At 40.1% G+C, this 25,130-nt stretch overlaps 1 protein-coding gene across 3 annotated transcripts in view; it reads right to left on the bottom strand.

Moving 5' to 3' along the window:
- The window catches only part of PCDH15 (protocadherin related 15), a 1,015,846-nt gene that overhangs the window by 72,043 nt on the left and 918,673 nt on the right, over positions 1 to 25,130 (bottom strand). The gene's annotated exons all lie outside the window — the stretch shown is intronic.

Genomic DNA, 25,130 nt, shown 5'->3' with positions numbered 1-25,130 from the left:
CTGGCCAGTGACCCCAGACTACCGGAGCCCCCACATACCTGGTGATCCTGCCAGGCGGTGGAGGAAGTGAGCGATGTGTCTCACTTCCTCTGCAGCTTACAGGACACGAGCAGGCTCATGTCCTGCTCGTGTCCTGTCTGCTACTGTGTAGAATCAGCTGATGCTTTCATCAAAGCATCAACTGATTCAAGTGTCCTAAAGGGACACATGAAAAAGTTAAAAAAAGTTAAAAAAAAAAATAAATAAAGTGTATGAAAAAAGTAATAAAGTTCTAAAGTCCAAAAATCCCTTTTTTCTATACAAAATGAATTATATAAAAAAAAGCACTAAAAATTAAAAAAAGCAATGCATATTTGGTACCGCCGCGTCCGTAACAACCTGTACAATAAAACTGAAATAATATTTAATGTACACGGTGAACGTCGGAAAAAAAAAACGGAAAAAACTCGCCGGAAATAATGATTTTTTGCCATCTCATCCTACAAAATATGCTATAAAAAGTGATCAAAAAGTCATATTCACCCCACAACAGTGCCAATAAAAAGCGCACATTTTCCCGCAAAAAATAAGCCCTCAACCAACACTGTCAACCGAAAAATAAAAATGTTACGCCTCTCAGAAGATGGCGATGCAAAAATCACTGATTTATGTCCCCAAATGTGTTTTTGTTCTGCAGACTTAGTATCGCATAAAAAAATAACATAAATGAGGTATCGCCGTAACCGTACCGACCCGCAGAATAAAGGACACATGTTACTTATGCTGTACGCTGCATGGCGAAAAATTTAAAATGTAAAACTCAATGCAGGATTGATTTTTTTTTTTTTTAATCCAGCAAGAAAGAGTTAATAAAATGTAATCAGTAAGTTGTAGGCACCCAAAGATGGTGCCATTACAAAATGCATCTCATCCTGCAAACAACAAGCCCTTATATGGCCATGTCACCAGAAAAATAAAGAAAATATAGCATCTAGCAATGTCAAGGCAAAACCCCCCAAAAATCGCCAAATTATTAGAACACAACTGGCTGCGGCAGATAGGGAATATATAAGCTGTGCGAGCGAATATCAGGGGACACCTCAGATTTACAGCTTATGAGCGAAAAAACACCAGAAGTGACCCCCAAAGTGACCCCCAGAGTGACTCCCCCAATCATAGGAGCTACTGGGACATAGTAGGGAATTTGGTGTCTGCAATGTTCTCCGCACAGCTTATATATTCCCTCTTCGCCATCCGCTGTGCAGTCACGTCCGGATACTAATACTCACTACACCCCCTGATAAATTCTTTGAGGGGTGCAGTTTTCAAAATGGGGTCACTCCTTTGGGGAATCCACTTTTCTGGTACCTTACAGGCTCTACAAACATGACATGGCATCCAGATACCAAACATCAAAATCTGTACTCCAAAAGCCGCATCGCGCTCCTTCGCTTCTGCGCCCTGCTGTGCGCCCAAACTGCAGTTTATGACACATGTATGACACTGGTGTACCCGTTATATCGGACGTAATGTCATATGTGAGTATAAACTGATATTAGGGCACAGCTGGACGCAAAAGGGAAGAAGGGTTATTGGGTTTTTGGAGCACAGACGGTTTGGTTTTTGGATGCCATGACACTTTTGTAGATCTGAAACGCCAGTAAAGTGGAATCCCCTGATATGAGACCTTATTTTGGAAACTACACCCCTGAAGGATTTCTCCAGGGGTACAGAGAGCATTTTTAACCCCCAAGTGTTGCTATAACTTATTATCCATAAATGAATACGAAGCTGATTGTGAAAGGTGAAAATGACCATTTTTCCAGGAATACGTCATTTCAGTGCGTAATATGTTGTGCCCACCTTGTATCAGAGATGAACGCTCTAAAAGCTGTTGTGCCCAGGATACCCGCTTACCAGTTTTTGGAGTGTCTCTGCTGACATAAGTTGGGCACAACATATCGGGCACTAAAATGGCGAATCTCTGGAAATTTTTCATTTTTAACTTCTCATTATCAGCTGTGATTTCATTTCTGGAAACTAAATAAATGCAACACTCAGGGGTTAAAAATGCTCGCTACACCACTTGATAAATCCCATGAGTGGGCTAGTGTCCAAAATGGGGTGACATGTCTGCGGATTCCACTTTATTGGCAATTCAGGGGCTTTGCAAAAGTGGCATGGTGTCCTAAAACCAAACTGTGCTCCAAAAACCAAAATAGCGCTCCTTCCCTTCTGTGCCCGGCTGTGCCCAAACAGCCATTTATACCCACATATGGCATTAAGACCGTTATCCGGGGTACACCAGTGTCATACATGTGGGCATACACCGCTATTTGGGTACCCAGCAGGGCGCAGATGTGAAGGAGCAATATGTGCTTTTGGAGTGCAGATTTATATTCTTTGTTTTTGGACACCACATCACATTTGCAGAGGCCCTAAAATTGTCCCTACAAAATGGGGTCACTTCTTGGTGAATTCCAGTTTACTGTCACCTGTGTAGTTTCTAAAATGGGGTCACAATGGGGGGTTTCCATTATATTGATACTTTAGGGGCTCAGCTAATGCGACATGGCACCTGAGAACTATTCCAGCCACATCTGCTTTCTAAAAGCCAAATAACGCTCTTTCCATTCTGAGCCCCACCGTATACCCATACAGCAGATTATGGCCACATATGGGGTATTGCCGTGTTAAGAAGAAATTGTGTAACAAACTCTGGGGGGCTTTTAATTCTTCAGCTACTTGCAAAATTAAAAATATGGCGCTAAATGGACGATTAATTGGAAAAAAAAGTAATTTTTCATTTTTACGTCCCATTGTTAATAAAATCTGTGAATCAGCTGTGAGGCCAAAATGCTCACCAAACCCCTAGATAAATTCTATGAGGGGTGTAGTTTCCAAAATGGGGTCACTTTTAGGGGGTTTCCACTTTATTGGTACACTAGGGGCTCTGCAAATGCGACATGGCACCTGAAAAATATTCCAGCAGAATCTGCCCTTCAAAAGCCAAATAGCGCTCTTTCCATTCTGAGCCCCGCCATGTTCCCATACAGTAGATTATTACCACATATGGGGCATTTCTGTGTTCAGGAGAAATTGTGTAACGAACTTTAGGGAGCTTTTTTTCCTTTATCCTCTTGTGAAAATGAAAAATTTGGGGCTAAATTGACAGTTTGTTGGAAAAAAAGTAAATTTTCATTTTCATGTCCCAATGTTAATAAAATCTGTGAAACAGCTGTAGGGTCAAAATGCTCACTCTACCCTTTGATATGTTTTGTGGGGGGTGTAGTTTCCAAAATGGGGTCACTTTTAGGGGGTTTCCACTGTATTGGTACTGTAGGGACTCTGCAAATGCGACATGGCACCTAAAAATTATTCCAGCAAAATCTGCCATCCAAAAGCAAAATAGCGCTCCTTCCATTCTGAGCCCCGCCATGTTCCCATACAGCAGAATATGGCCACATATGGGGTATTGCCGTGTTCAGGATAAATTGTTTAACAAACTTTGGGGGGCTTTTACTCCTTTAACCCCTTGTGAAAATGAAAACTTTGGGGATAAAGTGACATTTTAGTAATTTTTCTTTTACACATTCCAATGTTAGTAAAATCTGTTAAACAACTGTACGGTCTAAATGCTCACTATACCCCTTGATGAATTCCGTGAGGGGTGTAGATTGTAAAATGGGGTCACTTTTGGGGGGTTTCCATTGTTTTGGTACGCTAAGGGCTCTGCAAATGTGACATGGTGCCTGAAAATTATTCCAGCAAAATATGCTGTTCAAACACCCAGTGTCACTCCTTCCCTTTCGTGCACTGCCGTGTGCCCAAAAATCAGTTTACACCCACATGTGGGGTATTTCTGTGCACGGGAGAAATTGCATAACAAAATGTGAGATGCATTTTCTCCTTTAACCCTTTGTGAATGTGTTAATTTTAGGTCTAAATGAATGTATTAGTGAAAAAAAATGAAATGTCTAAATTTGACCTCCATATTATTTTTATTCTTATGAAATGCTTAAAGGGTTAACAAACATCCCAAATGCTGTTTTGAATAATTTGAGGGGTGTAGTTTTGAAAATGGGGTGATTTATGGGGGTTTCTATTATATAGGCCTTTATAATTCCTTTCAGAACTGAAGTGGTCCCTAAAAAATTAGTTTGAGGAATTTTCTTGTAAATCTGGAAAATTGCTGTTACACTTGTAAGCCTTGTAACATCCAAAATGAATTAAAAGACGATCAAAAGATGATGCCGATATAAAGCAGAGATATGGGAGATAATATTTATTCATGTATTTGGATGGTATGACTATCTGCCTGAAAAGCAGAGAATTTCACATTTTGAAAATTGCAATTTTTTCCAAATTTCCATCAAATTTGCTAGTTTTTTTTATAAATAAATACAAAAATATTGATTAGTGTTTACCACTAACATGAAGTATAATGTGTTACGAAAAAACAATTTCAAAATCACTTGTGTAAGTTAAAGCGTCTCAAAGTTATTGCCATTTAAAGTGACACATGTCAGTTTTGAAAAAAGAGGCCCGGTCCTTAATGTACTTCTGGGCCTGGTCCTTAACCGGTTAAAATAAGTTGTGCCAGTTTCAGATAATGGTAATACGTTTCCCTTCTATGTGACAAAATCCTTCTAATTCTAATCTGTATTGTTCAGTCCTATTCTCCGGAATTAATATGAATTATAAAAGCCAGTTATTTACAATAGAGAGATTAGTGTTTTGCGCTATTACAGTAATTTGTTAGGGTTTTGTTTGATGTTTCCTCAGGCAAATCCTCCGCTATGGAATAGAAGAAACAATGTCGGTTGGAATGACCGGCATTACAGTGCCAGCTATTTCTGTGACTTCTAGTGGGAACAGAAGCTAATATCAAACCATTTGAAATGTAAAATGGTTTTCATAACTGCACTGCAAACCTTAAGAACTAATGCCACGTACTCCAAGGTGTCATTGACAGCGCCTGTGTTTAAACCATCTGCCATTTAATTTCCAAGGTTGTAGAAACAATGGATTTAAATCATTAAATGCACAGATCTCGTCCTCCGATACAGGATAACCGAAGACTGCAGTATTTAATTATAGCTTTGTAGAATTCATACTCGGGCATAGCTGAGTCACGTCTCCTCACTGACATGAACCGAGAGGTTGAGGACGCACAGTGGAGAAAAAAAAAGATAATGCAATTAGAATGGCAAAGCGGAGAAGACGGCTGTATAACTTATCAAATAAAGTTTATTCCTTCTCTCAAAGAAGAATTAGATATTGCAGTGGTTTTAGCGGTTAACCCTTTTTCTTCTCGAGCCTTTTTGAATTTCAGCATTTAGAGCTCAGTCTTCCATTGAGATAAAAATTCCATCAGCAGCCGGCTGTACTTCTTCTTAACTGCTCTGTTAAACATGATAGGCTTTGAGAGGCCAGATGATTAGCCATGCCAGATGCCATCAGTCTCCTCTATGGAGTGATGGATGGTATGAGAAGTATGTTGATAGACACTTAGTCGCTGTTATAGACCTCACATCAGAAGGAATTCTGATCTAGGGAAGAATAAAAGGAGTTTTCTTAAAGGGAGGGGGGAGTCTGTCAAAAGAACTCAGTCCTGCAGATAGATGGTAGATTGATTTAGGTAACACTCCATGTGCCTCCATTGCTGATATGTTTTTTTTTTCCCAATGTGCAAATGAGCTCTTTGGAGCAACAAGGATGTTGCCATTGCTCCTAAGAGGTAAGTGGTAAAGGCCTTGATGCTACAAAGAGCTCCTTTTCATATTGACCAAAAACACTGATATTTCGGTAATGAAGACAGATTCACAAGGGGAAAACTCCATGTGATTCAGGTAAGCCTAACCTATTTGTGGGCTTGATATGCTGAGTAACAGACTTTTCTGTCACTGACATCATTCCAGACATTTCTGCTTAGAGGAAAGAAGGTTTGTATACAAACATAAAAAGGAGGGTTCTTTATTGTAAGAAGAGAGACATTAGGGAACTTTGTAGCAGAGGAAGTTGTAGTGGGAAATTCTTTGAGAGTTCAAGAATGGCCTGATGCACTGTTTGAGAGAAGAAATATGACAGCTTTTATTATATGACAGCTTTTATTATATGACAGCTTTTTTTGCAACATGTGGTCTTGGGTTATTGTTTTGAGATGTTTTGCCATCCTCAGGATCAACACTGAAGGTTGATAGGTTGAATGGACACATGTCTCTCGTTTTTCAGCCTTACAAACAATGTCACTGTGTTACAAAACCCACAAACTTCATTTCGCACTTTTGCTGTCTGTGCAGTGTTACTATCCATTCATTTTATATTAACGTAGCCATGCTATACAATTTGTGTAGCACACCATAGTGCAAAATGTATCCAACACACATGCTACATGTATGTATATGGAGAAAGGGGGAAATTGTGTATTTATTAAGTATTTAAAACCTTTCTATGTGTCATAAATCTAAGAAGCCTCATTATCCTCATACATTGCTGCTTATCTAAATAAAATTATAAAGAAATTGTGGTTATGTTTTACTTCTAAACCAGAGCTGGCTGCTAAATAGAGATTACTTACAGTACTTGCACAACGTGGGATATCTGTGTATTTTCTGATATTCAGATGACATGCAACACAGATTTTTTGCTATTATTAATTTATAACCGTATTATAAAACCAACCCTGGAGTATCATGATTTTCATTACCAGTCAATTTCTCAAATTAACTTTGTTGGGTATATTGTATAACTAAATAAAGTAATTAATTATGTAACAAGCTGAAACTCCAGAGTGTCAATGCACTTCACTGATATGACTTTAAGATCTTCCTTTTTTATGTTTTGATTTTTCTTTTTTGCTTTGTTGAAATTAATTACGGATATGTTTTAGAATAAGACCTATTGATTTGTCCACTATCGCGTTCAAACGGGCTTTTATGATATTATAAAGTGGATATTTTGGAGTGAACTGCAAACCTTCATGGCTCTGTTAAAAACAAGTCTACTAATAAATATGCTTAAAAAACAAGGTGTATACAGGTATTGTAATATACTGTAGTTTAAAGTTACACTACCATCAAAGAAAGCAAGAATATCTTTACAGAACATGATAAAAGTCCCATTCATTTCAGTGGGACTGAATGAGCGTGCGGGCATCCTGATTCTTTCTTGAAGACTGGACATAATGAATCTTATGCCCGATTCTTTGTTCACCTGAGCAATAAGTTGCCTCCAGACAAGTCCTCGATTCCAAACACATGCACACCTGACTGAGTCAGGATAGATGATATAGAAGGCTAGATTCACATCTGTGTTTGGGTTTCCATTCGGGTGGATAATCTAATCTGCATAAAAAAGTGGTTACCTTAGGAAACCCGCAAACCCTATAGACTATAATGGGGTCCATGTGGTTTCCACTGGGATTCCACATGAAAAATCTGGAGAGAAAAATGCTGCTTGCAGCTCTTTTTCTCTTCATTTTTCATGCAAATAGGGGAACTAATGGCCCGAACGCAGATGTGAACCGAGCCTAAGCACCTTTACGTAGGTGTCTGTACACAGAGATCATGTCAATAATAATGATAATCAATTATGATTATATCCTAATATAGTTAATTTGTGATGAAACCAATAAGAGTTGCCTTTTTCAGGAATGAATTGGCTCCAAGTTAGGTTAGACTTTTTGGTATAGGTTCTGCATACTTTCATATAATACTCCAAAAGCTTGACCCTGATTCTTACCCCCATCTATATCACTAATCTAGCATACTACCCATTTAAGAAAATGGCGGTTGTGAAAACTTTGATCAACCGCTAAACCATTGTTGTTTGAAATGGAGGAAGAAACAATGTACAAATACAAATATCAGGACGTTTACAAAAAGTCACGTTTTGCTTCAGATAACTTGTGGCTATTATCAAGACTCTAAGAATTGGATGGAGCCATAATGCGAGGCTATTATCATCCCAAGGATAATACAGTGTAAAAGGTATCTTGGCATTGATTTCTTAGTTCCTTGTCCATGGTGGCGAGATGAACAGTAATTTAGGCCCAGCATGGTACAATTCTTTGGTGGGACAGTCAGTCTCCACCCTGAGACCTTCTTTTCATGTAAAATAACAAAAGTAGTAATGTCTTATTCTTCTTCAGGTGTTTTGAGGGTACAGTAATCTATAATACCTAGTTTAGCGTGTGCATTAGCAGTAAACTAGAGAGTAATGTTGTGTAATTCTGTGCATTTTCGTCATCCTAACACAACATTGCCATCCAATGAAGTCACATTGTAATATGTATCTATGACGCAAAACAAAGTGTCCCAACCACAACGTAACACATAATAGGCAAAACTATATTGTGTCAGAATATTCTGTTACTGCCAACACCTCAGGCAAGGAAATAACAAGCATACAGATGTTTAGAAGTCTTTACAATTCACCTATGTTGTATCATTTCTCAGGCAAACAAGAGGAAAAGCCACAGGATTTTGACTTGTGACTATAATACAGTGGAGAGAACATTTTTTTCTTACAGAAATGTTCACAGCAAGCATCATTATATTCACTTTACAATGACATCTTTCTGTTGCCGCCTTCATAGGTTTATATGTCATTGGCACCTGTCTCCCCCATACAAAGATTTGATAAGGTTTACTCATAAGTCCTTTCTAAAGGAAATTGCGTTACAGAGAGTCATACACTCATTATTACATTGAAATTCATTTAATCTTTGTATAGCAATCCAGAACTTGTTTTCAGAGCTGTAGTATAATGTAGACCAGTAGGCTAAAGAGCGGAGTGAACCAATACGTTTCAAGTACTTTAGTTGAACATTTTTCCATAAAAATTAAGGCTTTTAATACTGTTTTGTGATGGGAATATGTGACTATTAGATCCCATTGACACTTGATTATCTCTTACAGGAGATTTTGGAACCCCCTCTAGTAGCCAGAGCACAGGCCCAACTACAAAAACTGGCTCACTCTTGGGGGCAACACGGTGGCTCAGTGGTTAGCACTGCAGCCTTGTAGCGCTGGAGTCCTGGGTTCAAATCCCACCAGGAACAACATCTGCAAGGAATTTGTATGTTCTCCCCATGTTTGTGTGGATTTCCTCCCATTCTACAAAGACATACTGATAGGAAAAAAAAGTACATTGTGATCCCTATATGGGGCTCACAATCTACATAAAAAAAATAAAAAATACTGTCTGACTCTTTGGAGGACTCTGTATTCTATAACTCTTTTAGTTGGTCTTTATTTGAATGGGTACCATGTAAGAGTATATTTTCCAGAAGGGGAAATGTACTTCTCTGTACAGCTTTCCTTGACAATAACAGTGAATAGCCAAGGGTAATACAACACCATTAATATATTTTCACTGCCAGCTAAAGCAATCCTAGTTCATATCCATAGATTTCTACCTCCAGCCCTTGTACTTGTCTGTATGTAATTCTGTCTTCCATTTGCTACTGAAAGGTGAACATTACATGGGAGATGTTCGTTTCTTAGAAGAAGATGACAGACAGCATAACATAGAGCAGTCAGGTCAGATTCACACCTTTAGCCTCTCCACATTACTGCCTGCTGGAGCACTAAAGGTTGCAACAACACTCAGATGGCATCAAGAGCCTTACTCAAAATACCTACTATATAGAAGAATACATGAAGAATGAAGTTCTTGCTTTGCAATTGTAAGCCCATCTGCCAATGAGCAGGAATCCTCTGTTCGAAAGGTCCCTACACTAAAATGATTTACCTCTTTTAGGGCCCTGGTTTCTTAGAAATTAAGGGCAAATGTGTTTTTCAGCCATATCATGCCTTGCATATACCACTGACTGTCTCCTCTTCTGGACCTTATAGCCTCTGAATGAATAGGGGAATGTACCTGGGAGGCGCATGTTGCTGTGGTTGCAATGCAAATGAATACACAAAGTTGAAACAGAACTCTGCTAGCATCAAGAGCATTACTGCAAATACACGTAAGTGTACACAAAAATGAGGTCCTTGATTTGTACAGTTTGATCAAGCTATAATTGTAAGTCCCTCTGCCAATGACCACAAAACCTCTGTTAGATGGGTCCCTACACTAAAATGACTTGCCTCTTAGAGACCTTGGTCTTCTATGAAGGAACCAGTTATCCACCCATCTGTCCAAGACTTATTTTATTTGGAGCATGTTATAGGTGAACTACATTCTTCTATTCATTCAGAGGCCACAGGACCAGAGATAAGAGGCTGTTTGAGGTGTATGCAAGACATATGGCTAAAAAACACATTTGCCCCTAATTCATGGGTTACCAAGGTGAAATTGCTAAGTCCATTGCCATTAAGATAATCTTCCTATATGACTTTACGATTCTGACTTGGGCTATGTGTAACTGATAGCTACTTGTTTAATGTCCAAGTTTGACTGCTTTGTTAAATAATAGAAATCATTGTATTGTATATGTCAGACAGCCAATGAATTTTTACCCATGACCACATGACCTGGGGAAACACTTCCTGTTTCTAAATTTTTGGAGCTCAGTGTTATAAGGGCAGATTTATTACTGTATGCCTCGTATGCCTCGCAATTCTTTTGGGCAAACCATTTTTGGTTTTTTTTTGTGCTGTTGCGGCTACTTTCACAAAAAGGAGCATAGTGAGGGCGTATCATTTAAACCATATTTCTGGAAATCTACTGAAGCTATGAGTTGCCGTATACACTCACCGGCCACTTTATTAGGTACACCATGCTAGTAACGGGTTGGACCCCCTTTTGCCTTCAGAACTGCCTCAATTCTTCGTGGCATAGATTCAACAAGGTGCTGGAAGCATTCCTCAGAGATTTTGGTCCATATTGACATGATGGCATCGCACAGTTGCCGCAGATTTGTCGGCTGCACATCCATGATGCGAATCTCCCGTTCCACCACATCCCAAAGATGCTCTATTGGATTGAGATCTGGTGACTGTGGAGGCCATTGGAGTACAGTGAACTCATTGTCATGTTCAAGAAACCAGTCTGAGATGATTCCAGCTTTATGACATGGCGCATTATCCTGCTGAAAGTAGCCATCAGATGTTGGGTACATTGTGGTCATAAAGGGATGGACATGGTCAGCAACAATACTCAGGTAGGCTTTGGCGTTGCAACGATGCTCAATTGGTACCAAGGGGCCCAAAGAGTGCCAAGAAAATATTCCCCACACCATGACACCACCACCACCAGCCTGAACCGTTGATACAAGGCAGGATGGATCCATGCTTTCATGTTGTTGACGCCAAATTCTGACCCTACCATCCGAATGTCGCAGCAGAAATCGAGACTCATCAGACCAGGCAACGTTTTTCCAATCTTCAATTGTCCAATTTCGATGAGCTTGTGCAAATTGTAGCCTCAGTTTCCTGTTCTTAGCTGAAAGGAGTGGCACCCGGTGTGGTCTTCTGCTGCTGTAGCCCATCTGCCTCAAAGTTCGACGCACTGTGCGTTCAGAGATGCTCTTCTGGCTACCTTGGTTGTAACGGGTGGCTATTTGAGTCACTGTTGCCTTTCTATCAGCTCGAACCAGTCTGGCCATTCTCCTCTGACCTCTGGCATCAACAACGCATTTCCGCCCACAGAACTGCCGCTCACTGGATGTTTTTTCTTTTTCGGACCATTCTCTGTAAACCCTAGAGATGGTTGTGCGTGAAAATCCCAGTAGATCAGCAGTTTCTGAAATACTCAGACCAGCCCTTCTGGCACCAACAACCATGCCACGTTCAAAGGCACTCAAATCACCTTTCTTCCCCATACTGATGCTCGGTTTGAACTGCAGGAGATTGCCTTGACCATGTCTACATGCCTAAATGCACTGAGTTGCCGCCATGTGATTGGCTGATTAGAAATTAAGTGTTAACGAGCAGTTGGACAGGTGTACCTAATAAAGTGGCCGGTGAGTGTATATCTCCCTGCAGGTGCACAACCAGCAGAGAGGGGGCCTCATTTATCACATCGAATGTGAGGAGCACCCTCTGCCAATGATAGAGCTATGAAGACTGGCGTTAACATAGAAAAATAGAAGCTGGCTGATATAGGCTCTTATGGCTAACACAGAAGAGATGAGACCTATAAAATGTGACCATTGACTTTGTCCCTATGATAAGAATAATTAGCTGTTCATGTTTTATCACATATTAAGCAGAAGTGGAAAACAGTCCTGTAGTTATGTCTTAAGCTCCAATGTCTGGAAGTTTCACGCATAGTGTAAACGCATGACTGTCGAGATTCCTGGAGAGGTTGATTTTACAGAGATTAATCCTCTGGCTTATGAGGTTGTCAAGTCTTTAACCCGTAATTTGCTTTATATAACATAAGCTCTGAAAAATCAAGTGTTTGGGCAGAGCTGGTAATAATGAAGAGGTTAACGCCCTTTAACATACAGCGGCTCTATAACTACCAGTGTTCTCCTGTGAATAAAATGAACCCTCTACTAGTTACCATGGCAACCTTGATGGCCTGTTGGTAAAAACAAATTTTGTTCAGATCAATTCAGAAAGTACGAAAAATATCTCCGCGGGTTTTAGTTTTCTATTCCCGGGACTTCAGTTGAAACGTTTTTATGTGTTTTGTGTGCAATAGGAATATGTACATATACTTATTTAGACTTTGCATGTTGGATTATACAAAGGGTTATGCAGTTCTATTCAATGCCCCGTTTATTGATAAGACAAACTGAAATTGGCATATAGAATTTCCTCATAGTCCAGAATGTCATACTAGTCAGAGATGAGCGAATCAAAGCTGATGAAGTGGAATTCGATTTGAATTTCCGGAAATATGCATTCACATCGAATTTCGATTTCCCCTCACTAAATGGTAATGAATAGCGGTCATGTGGAACGCGTCGGCATTAGGACGTCATTACGCTGGCATTATCTTGTCATTGCACCCCACATGACTGCTTAGGCCCAATCACAGGCCCCAGCAATCATGTCTGGGGAGCAGGACCTCAGACACTGGCTGGAAAAGCTCTGGAGTGGATGCTGAGCTCAGGACAGGTGAATATCAGTATTTTTGTTATTTGTAATCACCTCTCTTGGGCCTCTGATTATTATACTTTGAGGTCTGAGGACATAATATAATATAGTAATAATATAATATATAATAATAGCACCAACTCTTGGGGGGAGGAGGTCTTGGGAGCATATAATACTGTGTAGGGGCCACTACAGTAATAACAGTATTATGTCCCACTGTGGACACCCATAAACAATTATTATACTCTGGGGTCTTTTCAGACCCCAGAGTATAATAACCAGAGACTCGGGGAAATAAAAACATAAAAAAAACCACTGTTTCTTACCTGTCCCCGACTCCTACGCTATCTTCTCCGCTGCCGTCCCTCATCAATGACGTCGGACGTCACATGACCCAGGACGCAGGCCGGGTTCATGTGACGTCAGAGACGTCAGACAACAAGGAAGGAGGCCTGGTCAGGATCGTGGAGAGGTAAGTAACAGTGTTTTTTATGTTTCTTAACTCTCCTGGTCCCCCAATCATTATACTCAGGGTTCGAAAAGACCCCCGAGTATAATGATAGCAGCGGTAGCGGCCGTCACCGGGCCCTTAATGTCCCAGGCCCTGTGGCAGCTGCCTCCACTGCTATGGCGGTAGTTACGCCACTGATTGCAGTGCATAGGAGTCTGTCAGCCCGTGCAGACACATAGGCTGACAGTCTCCATTCAAGGCAGGATCAGCCAGATGTGTGGAGGGACAGCGATGGGGCAGACCTGGGATCACTGATCAGACCCTGGGTTGCCGAATAGGAGCATCAGCACCCCCCAAAAATGTCGCTGAGGGGCTGATCGGGATCTTAATGTATAATAATTGATTCGCTGCGAGTTTATTCGGATTGAATAGTATCAGAAAATTCACTGAAGCTACTGAATTGAAATTTTGAAAAACTTGCTCATTAGTAGTAGTAGTAGTAGTAGCAGCAGCAGCAGCAGTAGCAGTGGTAGTACTTCTACTACAACAGTTATTAGGAAAGTCACAACATAGTGCTCAGTTCATCATATAATGGACACCAGAGGCACCCGACAGATCCCCAATAACATATACAGGATTCATCATTGTGGCGTTTGTTATTTTAAAGACAGGAATTGCACTACATGCACGGTTATTTTTGCCTTGAAATTTGCTGAAACTGTACACTGAAGCTTTGAACAGTCTTCACTTAGTGACTTTACGCACTACATACAGTGAGTATGTCCCCCGTCTACACACGGGGGGACATATTTTATTAGCTTTGCCCAGTTTGTGATATTAATAAGCTTGAAATATTGGTACTTGCCATATTTGTGCACAAATTTTTAAATTTTCTTGCCTCTGGGTAGAGTAAGCCCTCAGCGCATCAACGTACATTTGAGTGAAATATGAAAAGTCATAAAAAAAAAAATACTGCAAAATGTTTTTATTTCTACCATTTTGAGAGCAAAATACAGCATGGTAAAGATGTTGTGGTTTGGCAGGCTTTTCCTATAATATATAATCTTACCTTGAAGAAACTTCTCAAAGTGAAAAAGAGAATAGGAGCAATTTATTAAGACTGGCTGGTGACCTGGCCTCTTAATAAATCAGGTACAAGTCTGCCAGTCAAGGACTGTCTTAGGTTTCCTATGTAACTATGCCAGTATTCTTGTCTTAGTTTTAAGTAATTTGTCAGGCCAATCTTTCCACACAACCACGTTCCCTTTTTCTCAAAAAGTGTTGGGCAAGGCAGGGACGTGGCACATCTTTGGCTCAAGAAAGGGCAGGGCACCAAATCGATCCACAATTAAACCCATCTATACCAGAAAAATGACACAGCTGGGTTAATAAATTGTTCAATTTTTAAGTTTTAGGTTTAAGCAAAAGCCCACTAACATAATTTTTTTTTTTTTTTTAACAAAAATCTACAATCTTTGTCTGAACCTTGCCTGAGGGTCAATTATTCTTTAGTACAGTCAAGATTCAGTGATACTTTTAAAGCAATTTATCTGAGAGCTTTAGAACAGCTATAGTAACATCTGGCTCACTGCAGATGTCAAGGACCGCTTCTCCAAAACACTTTGTTCCATGAGAAAACTGTAGTAATCATAGATTGTCAGATAATGGTAAATTATTTGACATTTTTGACATATTAAGATGTGTAACTGTGAACATTTGTTTTAATGCTACATAAAAGTCCTTTGTGCTGAAAAATTATTTAAAACCCTCTGACCTGGATACACCATAAGCAAGTGGTTTGGTGACATTTAGGTGGCTCTAAACAACATCCTAGACCATAATAATCTGGGGAACCAAGATCTGGAATATATATGGAGTAAAGTGATATTGTAAATGTATCTTCAACTAGACAAAAACACATTAGAGTGGTAATTAAAGGAAATATGGTTTCCATGACAAAGAATGACATTGGTGCTGCAGCTGTTTATGCTTCTAAAGATGTCCACATCATCTGCAAGTACCATGTTACAAGCTCATTAGGGAAGAAAGGAGTAGAGCTGTGGTTCTTCAAGCATCTCATTATTTTGTGAATAGAAATGTGTCTGACTTTCTAAAATCAACTTGTTTCTTCTTAGACGTATGAGTGTTGGCTGCACAAACAAAGTACTTGGTTATTCTAAAATAACCATATATAGGATTTTTTGAAGCTGATGGATTTCTAATTTAGACAGAGAATTTGATGTGACTGAAGAAAGCCAATTTTATGATGAATGGAACGAGCCCAAACAGAGCTGTCCATAAATATCTTTTATGTGCAGCGTAACTGCTGTCAGCTGACTAGTGCACACCCAATGATATGGAGGCTCCACTAAGAACTACGGTCACAGATTTCATGACATTTCACTGGAAGAAGATGACCATGTAGCACTATATTTTTTTTTTTTTCTTGGCTTGAAAAAAAAGGCAATTCTCCAGCAAAAAATATATAAAATTTAACTTTTACTTGGAATGATTAAAAAAGAGACATACAAAAAAGTGGATCCATATATAAAAACAGAGACAAGCTTATGTGTTTTCGGATGTAGATTTAATTCCCTTAGTCATAGCTTACTAAGGGAATGAAATCTACGTCCCGAAACGTGTAAGCTTGTCTCTGTATTTGCTGGAGAATTGCTTTTTTTGTCTTCAAGCCTTGTCAATATTGACTCCATGCCACAGCCTGAAGCTCTCTCCATGCAATACACAGCTCATGCTCGTTCATATCCATATGTGAATTAGGGCTAGTGGTGGAGCTTCACCAGTTTGCCTCTATTTTTTTCTTATTGAAACAAACGACAACACAATAGAACCAATATAGGCCCCATTATAATTTTGTGAGGGATCAGGCACTGCAAAGTGGTTTCCATTGAGATGAGAAACCTCAAAACAGAATGTGAACAGAACACAACACAGATCTTTCAAATAGTGGATCCACCCACATATATGGTTTTTATTGTACTGCACTTCTTTAGTGGTCTCTGAAATCCCTGGAGCCACAAAAAGAACATTTAGTATTTATTGTAGGGCTGCTTCTAGTTGTGGTGCCACACGGATAAGGCATAAGAGCAGTATGTTGCGTCTGAGCCAGTGGTTGGGAAGTATGGTTTCAAGAGCATATTAGGATATACAGTATGCACTAGTAATGTCAAGCCCGGTGGCGTAATGATCGGGGTCTCGGGTCCTTTCCAATAGATGCTAGCCCAGGGCAAGTGACAAAAAAACCCCAAAGATCTTCCTCACCTGTCCTGGGCTCAGCTTTCTCTCTGGTGCTCTTCCAGCCGTTGACTAAGGTCAGACTTTACAGCTGGGGCGTAGATCATTATGGCGCATATAATACTGTGTGGGGGTCACTATGGCGCATATAATACCATGTGGGGGCTATTATGGTACATATAATACCATGTACGGGCCACTGCGGAGCATACAATGCCATGTGGGGGAAAACTGTGCAGCATATAATACTGTCCCAGTATTATTTATAGCCAGGCAGGCGCTGTGCTGATCACTCACCATATTCTTGATAATTGCAGTTGTGAGTACTAAAGCTGTATCTCTTTAAAGTATTTGAGATATTGCTGAAGCACTCGTAGCTGTAACTATCAAGAATTCACTCTGGGGTAGGGGGTCCCAGACAATAGTTTGCATCGGGTCCCACAAGATCTTAGTTACATGACTTGCCAAGCTGTACATCGGTAGGATGCTTGTGTAACAGAACGTCACCAGGAAATGTGCCTGGGTTGGTCATATGACCACCCTAGGCCTATGGGTAAATATCCATTTTTTTAAGGGAGTAAATTAGAAGTTAGGTGAGGGGGTTTAGCTTAGTGTTAAAGTTTTAGTTTATGCCGAGCAACCACTCTAATTTTGCTTACTCCGGTAAATAAAATTCACTCCATGGTCATGTGATGAGCACAGCTCATACCAGAGAGATGTCTGATTTCTTTGCTGTGACTGTAATGAGCTGTGCACCTGTGTGTCCCTCTACTGACAATGGACTGTATATCACATGACCATGGACCATATATCACATAATCACATGGCCTGATTGTACTCCACTAAAAGTAAACAAAATGAATGACAACAAGCAGAGATCTAGAAAACCATAAAGAATTGGTACAAAAGGTATACTGGAAAATGTATAACATTTCATTATACAAACAATAACATTTGGGTCTCAATAGTTGGCTGAAATTGGACAACTCCTTTTACGTTGGCTGAGCTTTTCTTCGCTGTTAATGTAATGAGGTGTAAATATTTTTGAAAGAGATAGGATTGGAGGTCTGTGTTCAATATATAGTAAGATTGTCTGCCCACATCGGCTGAGTTTGGTATTGCAGTCACACGCCATACTGTGAATTATTCTGAGCTGCAATACCAAACACAAACATTCGGCAGATTTCTGGTAAAATAGAAGACCCTCTTTTATTTGCATGGACAACATCTTCAAATTGGTTGCCCAAAAGTTAAAACTTTAAAAAGAACTCTCCTATTAAATGCTTTCTGGCAATCTTCGTTTACTTTCTAGGAGTGAAAATGCACTATACGGACATGACCACTACAGCCAATAGCTAGCTGCAGTGTTTAGATGCCCCGCTTTCTGGAATCGCCATTGAGGTTTGTTTTTGGATGGCAGTAACTGGTAGGGAGAATCACTGTAGTATTGGTGTTGGAGAAACATCAGATTTAAAGCGTACCTAAAATACCTGAAAAAAGTAATCATAAAAAAGGAGATCCTTGAACACTAGACAGTAAATACAGGGCAAATGCATGTGAGATTTGGAGAATTCTCTGTCTTGTGCACACAGCAATAGCAGTGCAGACGGTGAGCAAAATCACCCCCTTCACCCAAACATTCACCATGTGAAGAGAGGGAACAACCACCCCCTACACTCACTGAAATGAGAAAGACAGTCTAGACTGTATCTAGGGACAGATCTCTTTAGTAACAAAATAGTGAACAGTAAATTGGCTAGAAGGGAGAACACTACATTGTCTGAAAACTTATTGAATAGTCAGATACTGTTTGGTTTTATATTATCATTTTATAGTTTTTGCTGCTCATTATTTCATTTGTTTTTCTTTTTTTTGGCCTTTGCCAACCCCATTCCTAAGGGTTGCTATTTATGCTGATGACTACGAGGATTATAACCAATTGTTGTGATGACTGAAACATGCAAAGAACAGCTAATTACTCTGTAGTGTTAACCATTATTTGTGAACTGCTCATCGGCCTATATGATTTGTTTATTGTAATTGAAATCACTTCATATATAATTTACAATGTCTGATTTAATCCACTCTGAAACACAAGTCTATTTAGCGCCTCTCCCAGATAATGATTTAATTTTAGTAATAATTAACTGAATTAAATTTGATTGACAGATTGCTTCAATGAACTTAAAGACGACCTTTCACCATATCCGGGCACATGCAGTGTTATATACTGCTGGAAAGCTGACAGTGCGCTGAATTCAGCGCACTGTCGGCTTTCCCGATCTGTGCCCGGTGTGAAGAGCTTACGGCCTGGTACCGTAGCTCTTCTATGGTCAGAAGGGCGTTTCTGACCATTAGCCAGAGACGTCCTTCTGCCTCGCGGCGCCTATCGCGCTGTGCTGTGGAGCCGGGAGGAACGCGCCCCTCCCTCTGCTCACACAGCTTGTCCGTAGACTAGCATTATCAGGAGAGGGAGGGGGCGTTCCTCCCCGCTCCACAGCACAGCGTGATAGGCGCCGCGAGGCAGAAGGACGTTCCTGGCTAATGGTCAGAAACGCCCTTCTGACTGTAAAGCGCTACGGTACCGGGACCGATAGCGCTTTACACCGGGCACGGATCGGGAAAGCCGACAGTGCGCTGAATTCAGCGCACTGTCAGCTTTCTGGCAGTATATAACACTGCCTGTGCCCAGATATGGTGAAAAGTCCTCTTTAATACATTTTTTTGCTTGATGCTGCACAAAAGGTTTTACTAAAGTAACACATTTTTACACCTGTGTAAGACTGCTAGTTGTTAGGGGGGAAAAAGTGCATTTTCTGTTTTCAGTACTGCAGTTTTCTCCTTATTGTTTCTAATTAATTCATATCTTTTGTAAACCAATTTAGCCATAGAGGTATAAAAAAAAAATAAAAAATACAACTCCGTCATGGATGCAGGTTCCTTCTACAACAAACTGGATAACTGTAATGTAACTGGCTTTTGGACTCGTACCACACCTCTTCAGAGGTTCTGTGTGGATCCTCAGCTCCAACCTGATCACTTCAGTGGGCATTGCTGCAAAACTAGACTCCATCATTGGATTTTTTTTTTTTTTTTTATAAAGTTCATGCAATGTTTCCTGATCAATCATAGAGATATTCTGTAGAGTTCATACAATACATTTTATAGTACTATGGTACACTAGAAGTGTTTAAGAAGGCACTAAAGGGATTAATCGGAAGCAAGGAGATAATTATCTGACCACATCACAGGTCTCTCACATAGCCATTAGTCACAGCCCCCAATCTCTAAGGATATAGGATGGGAGGGAATATTATCCACAGAAGGTATGTTTCCAGTGTGGATCTTACCTGGGATGAACTTATAATCCTTTGCACACTTAGGCCAGGGCCCCACAGATTGGAAACGCCATGATTTGTCCGCGCTGTAAACACTGCGGGAAAAAGCGCTGCGTTTTACAGTAACTGCAAAGTGGATGGGATCCCACTTTGCAGTAAAAACTGTGGCACGGACACGCTGCGATTTCCAAAATTGGCGCGGTTTTGGAAATCGCAGCATGTCAGTTATATCTATGGAAATGCCGGTGGCTTCCCCGTAGTTATAATTGAAACAGAAAGTTCGCGGAGGAAAACTCCGCAAATTTTCTGTTTAAATGGCTGCAGAAAGATCCATGATGCGTTGCCGCTGTGGTTTTTCCCGCAGCGCTTTATAGCTGCAGGTCATCCCATGGGGCCATAGCCTTAGAAAGTTTTTGGCCAGAAATAAGCCAGATATGACACAAAATCGACCAGTTACTTTGAGTTCCAAAATCAATTTTGAGATCTCTTTGCTGTGTGGTTCTTCACAGGAGCACATGGTTTGCTTTTTTCTAGCTTGCTTTGGGGGTGATCACAAGAGAGTATTACTAACGCTAGGTTCACACTAGCGTTCACCTCTCCGTTCTGAGCTTTCCGTCTTCTGCATGCCAGAAGTCGGAAAGCTCAGACCGGGTCCGGCCGTGAGCGTTTTATGCTCTCCGCCGCAAAACCGGATTTTTTTTATCCGGACACAGAGTACTGCATGTCCGACTCTGTGTCCGGATTAGAAAACCCGGTTTCGCGGCGGAGAGCATAAAACGCTCAACGCCGCTCACAGCCGGACATCTCTCTGAATGGGTGAGAGAGACTCCTGCAGGTTTCCGTCTCCTGCCTCTGTTTTAGGCAGGAAACGGAAACCTGCATAACGGAGTTCACAACGCAGATGTGAACGAGCCCTTAGCATGTTTTAATACTGATCAAGAAGTTGTTTCCTGTGTGTAATGTAGTTAAAAAGTATTTTTATGTAACATTACTTTATAGAATTTTCTATGTCATTTGTAGTAATTAGTCTCATTGAATATAAGTAAAAAGTGTGAACACGGTTTTCTCACTTATTTTATTAAAAGTGCTAAAATAGGGAATGAAAAGAAACCTACCAGACACTTTATGAATGCTGTCACACGGCATCTGATGTCTAAGATAGGGTTCACACTACCGTTGGTATCCACTCAGAAGGTGTCCGTTTAAAAAAAAAAACCTGACGTAATGGCTATCAGTTACTGTCCGTTATATGTCCGTTGTGCATAGACCTCAATGGTAACAACAAAAAAAAAAGACGCTTACTGTCCATTTTTTCAAACGAACAGAAAAGTCTTACATGTAAGATTATTTTTGTCCGCTTGAAAAAAGGGACATGGTTGTGAACACTAAAGGACACAAGATAAAATCCCATTGAAATGAATGGAAATTGCAAACAGACCAGGTAGTGCCCATTGCTAAAATCTTGTACGGACAATAGCCACGGACACTGCTGAGCAGACACAGTTGTGTGAAAGCCCCCTTAGGTTTTCACAGTAGGGACACCCATCCACGGTAGGTTCCCATTCTACCAGATTGCTAGGGGTGGCCGTGTTTTAAATGTTTTGGGTTTTTTGGCAGCTCCATAAAGGTAAATGGAGTGACCGCTGCTCCAGTTAAATGAAACTCTGGGCTCCAATTCTTGTGACCAATAGAGGCCCATTTGTCATATACTTATTCTCTATTCCTTTTTAGAAAATACTTAGAAAGAATTGCTCACAAGCCACCTTGATATGCCCATTGTCATAGTACTGTATCTATGTAAATCCAGTTTTTGTACTGAACATATATCATATTAGCTTTTTTCTGATTTTTTTTCCACTTTAAATTAGTATTTTTCTCTTTCTTTTTCCCTTGTCCAAGGCAAGGTACAGCCATTGTGGAAGATTTTATATATTATTTGGATTTTAGTTAGTAGCAAACATGAACACCACAACACCACTTATTTTCATTGCTCCAGATAAATGCCCCAATTATCTTTAAAGAACACGGGAACTGCTTCATCTTGCCCAAAGTAATCCTGTTAAGTTAATCTTTGATGTTTAATGACATACTTTGCATCGTAGCTTACTCAGAACACCGTGCTTTGTGTTTTACAGATTGTGATTGTTAAGGTACCATAGTAAATCACTCGATAAGAAATTAATATTTTCAATGTGAGTACATACACTTGCAGCCTCTACGCCTGACTGACTTTTCTCATGCCATTCTTAATAACTATGTAAGTTCGAATCCTCTTCTGAATAAGAATTTCATCAAAGCTTTTTGTAATTATACTTCATGTTTCACTAAGAGAAGCCATGAATACATCAGAGTTCTTTAAAGTTGCAGAACGAAGGGACAAAATCAATGATCTGATTAAAAAATGGATCAAGGAGCAGAATATAGGATGACTGCAAGTGAATTATTTAAAAGGACTAGTATCTCTTTTACAATACCAAGAATTTGTATCCAAAAATGTAGGATTACAATGAATCTGTTTTGTAATGCTAATATCTATTGTACTTTAAGATACATGTAAGGGGATGGTAGGATTTATACAAGAGAATAATTGGTGTGATCGTAGCAATGCCGATAATTCAAGTTGGCATTAGAGCGTACAGCGATATATATAGCCAAAGATATCCCTAGTAAAGAGACAAAGTAATTATCTGAAATGGCAGGGAAAAATGTAGCTGAGTAGTCATTGTGGAGATGGCCAAATGTACGTTCTACAATCCAAGACAATTTTCCAATACACTCTTGCGCATTGTTAACTTTATTATCAATAATCTGCAGGTAAACAAATCTATGTTCGGCAATATACAAATATAACATTACCTTTATTATACCTTTTACTTAAAGGGGCTCTATCAGCAAAATCATGCTGATAGAGCCCCACATATGCGTGAATGGCCTTTAAATGGCCAGGCCATTTCTTTTTTTTTAGCAATGTCCGTTCGCGAGCGCCGGAGGAAGAGGAGGCGTGGATGAAGAAGACGGCGGACCCTGAATGCCCGCCCACCGTGCACGATGGGTAAGTAGATCATATTCTTTTTTAGGGTATTATTTTAAAACTGGGGGTAGTTTAATATAACATTTACAGTGCCTGAATAGCCTTTTTAAAGGCTATTCACGGATATGTGGGGCTCTATCAGCATGATTTTGCTGATAGAGCCCCTTTAACCTCTTGCCGGCCTATTGACTATATATGTCAGTGCGTATATAGCTGTGCAATGACATATTGGTACATCCTTGCCAAGTTAGCAGGTACACAAGATTTTGCAGCTGCTTGAATGGGCAGTCAGGACTCCTCAAAAAGAAGGCAGGGATTGTTTATTACTGTGTTCCTGTCTACCATATGACTGTATACACAGTGCTGAATTAGCATTGCATATGCATCTATGAAAATCCCCACCTCGTGCTTTCATCTTGGCCCAAATTGCCTGATGCCTAGAGGTCTGATATCAGCTCTGCAGTGTATACTAGGAAAATGGCTAGTCATGTAGCTGTTAATGTAGGGCAACCGTGGAGGCTACTGACTGGGATTTCTACTTTATGGCTTACACATGCTTTAATATGTCATACGAAAGCTTTTGGTCTCTGAGACAACCTCTTTAAGGCATATTTGCCAAATCTCCTGGAATATTTTGGAGATCCCAGAAAAAAATGAGATCTTAAGGATTTCCAGAAGAGCAGGCAATCTCCTGGATGCTGCGTTGTACTCAATTATTCTAGTTTTACACTCTTCATTTTCGATCAACACCACAGACAACATCTTGATGCCAGTTCCCAGCAGCGAAGCGGAGCCCAAAAAATGTACTTATTAGTGATGAGCGAGTAGTATTTGATCGAATACCTCGCCGGTATAGGAGTTTGTGTAATCGGCCGAACACCAAGGGGTTAAACACTTTGAATATTCGATGCGTTTAACCCCTTGGTGTTTGGCCGATTACATACATTCCTATGCCAGCGAGGTATTTGATCGAATACTACTCATTGCATTTAACCCGTTTGGTGTTCAGCCGATTACACGCATTCCTATGCCAGCGAGGTATTCGATCGAATGCTACTTGTTGCGTTTAACCCCTTGGTGTTCTGCCGATTACACGCATTCCTGTGGTGGTGAGGTATTTGATCAAATATTACTCATTGCATTTAACCCGTTTGTTGTTCGGCCGATTACACACATTCCGATGCCGGTGAGGTATTCAATCGAATACTACTCATTGCGTTTAACCCCCTGGTGTTTAGCCGATTACACGCATTCCTATGCCGGCTAGTTATTCAACCGAATACTACTCGCTCATCACTAGTACTTATCTGAATGTTTGATCTCTATTAAGGGCAAAGTCGGTCTAGTTTGAAGTCTATAAATTGAGGGTCTCTAGTAAGAGATGTAGTCTGGGGTCTGTATTAAAGGGTGTCTGGTTTCGTGTCGTCATGTATTTTGGGACTCTCAGGATTTCTAGTATATTTAAGAGGTCAGGTGGTCTCTTTGTAGATCTCTATTTATTTAGGTGGTCTGGGGTTTAGTCTGTGTGTCTTTAGGGAGTATGCAATCTTCTCAGTATAGTATGCCAGATGGACACACTTTTGGCTCATTTAACATAAGTCACATGATGTGAATAGGGGCTTATTTGCTGTGTGTCAGAGCAAAAGTCTACCTATCCGGTCTGTAACTACCAAATAAACTGAAAACATTAGAAGTGCCATTAAAAATATTACAGTTGGGAAAGACATACAAAATAATTTGCTGTAAGACTGCCAAACCGCATGCCTTTCCGACTGACATAAAGTAATTTGCATTCCATTTTCACATCCTATAAAACAAGAACGTATATAGCGATAACAGACTCAAATTAGATGCAAATAGCTGAAGACGATAGGTGGCTCTGAGCAGTTATTGAGTATTAAAACAACAAGGACACTGTCGGCAGCAAATCCTAAAACTGTAGACCTCACAGGGATAGTTGGCAAATATAAACCTATATATGAAAAGTGTAAAAGATAGAGCTGTTTCAACACAACATGTCATTGTAACATTGCCAGGAAGGAGGAAAACTGTATGCCTTCATTTGGCAGGATGCTGTT

This window comes from Leptodactylus fuscus, chromosome 10 (assembly GCF_031893055.1).
Source record: "Leptodactylus fuscus isolate aLepFus1 chromosome 10, aLepFus1.hap2, whole genome shotgun sequence".
In the NCBI taxonomy this organism is placed as follows: Eukaryota; Metazoa; Chordata; class Amphibia; order Anura; family Leptodactylidae; genus Leptodactylus; species Leptodactylus fuscus.
Note: the sequence above shows the minus strand (reverse complement) of the source record. Positions and strands in the feature narration are given on the sequence as shown.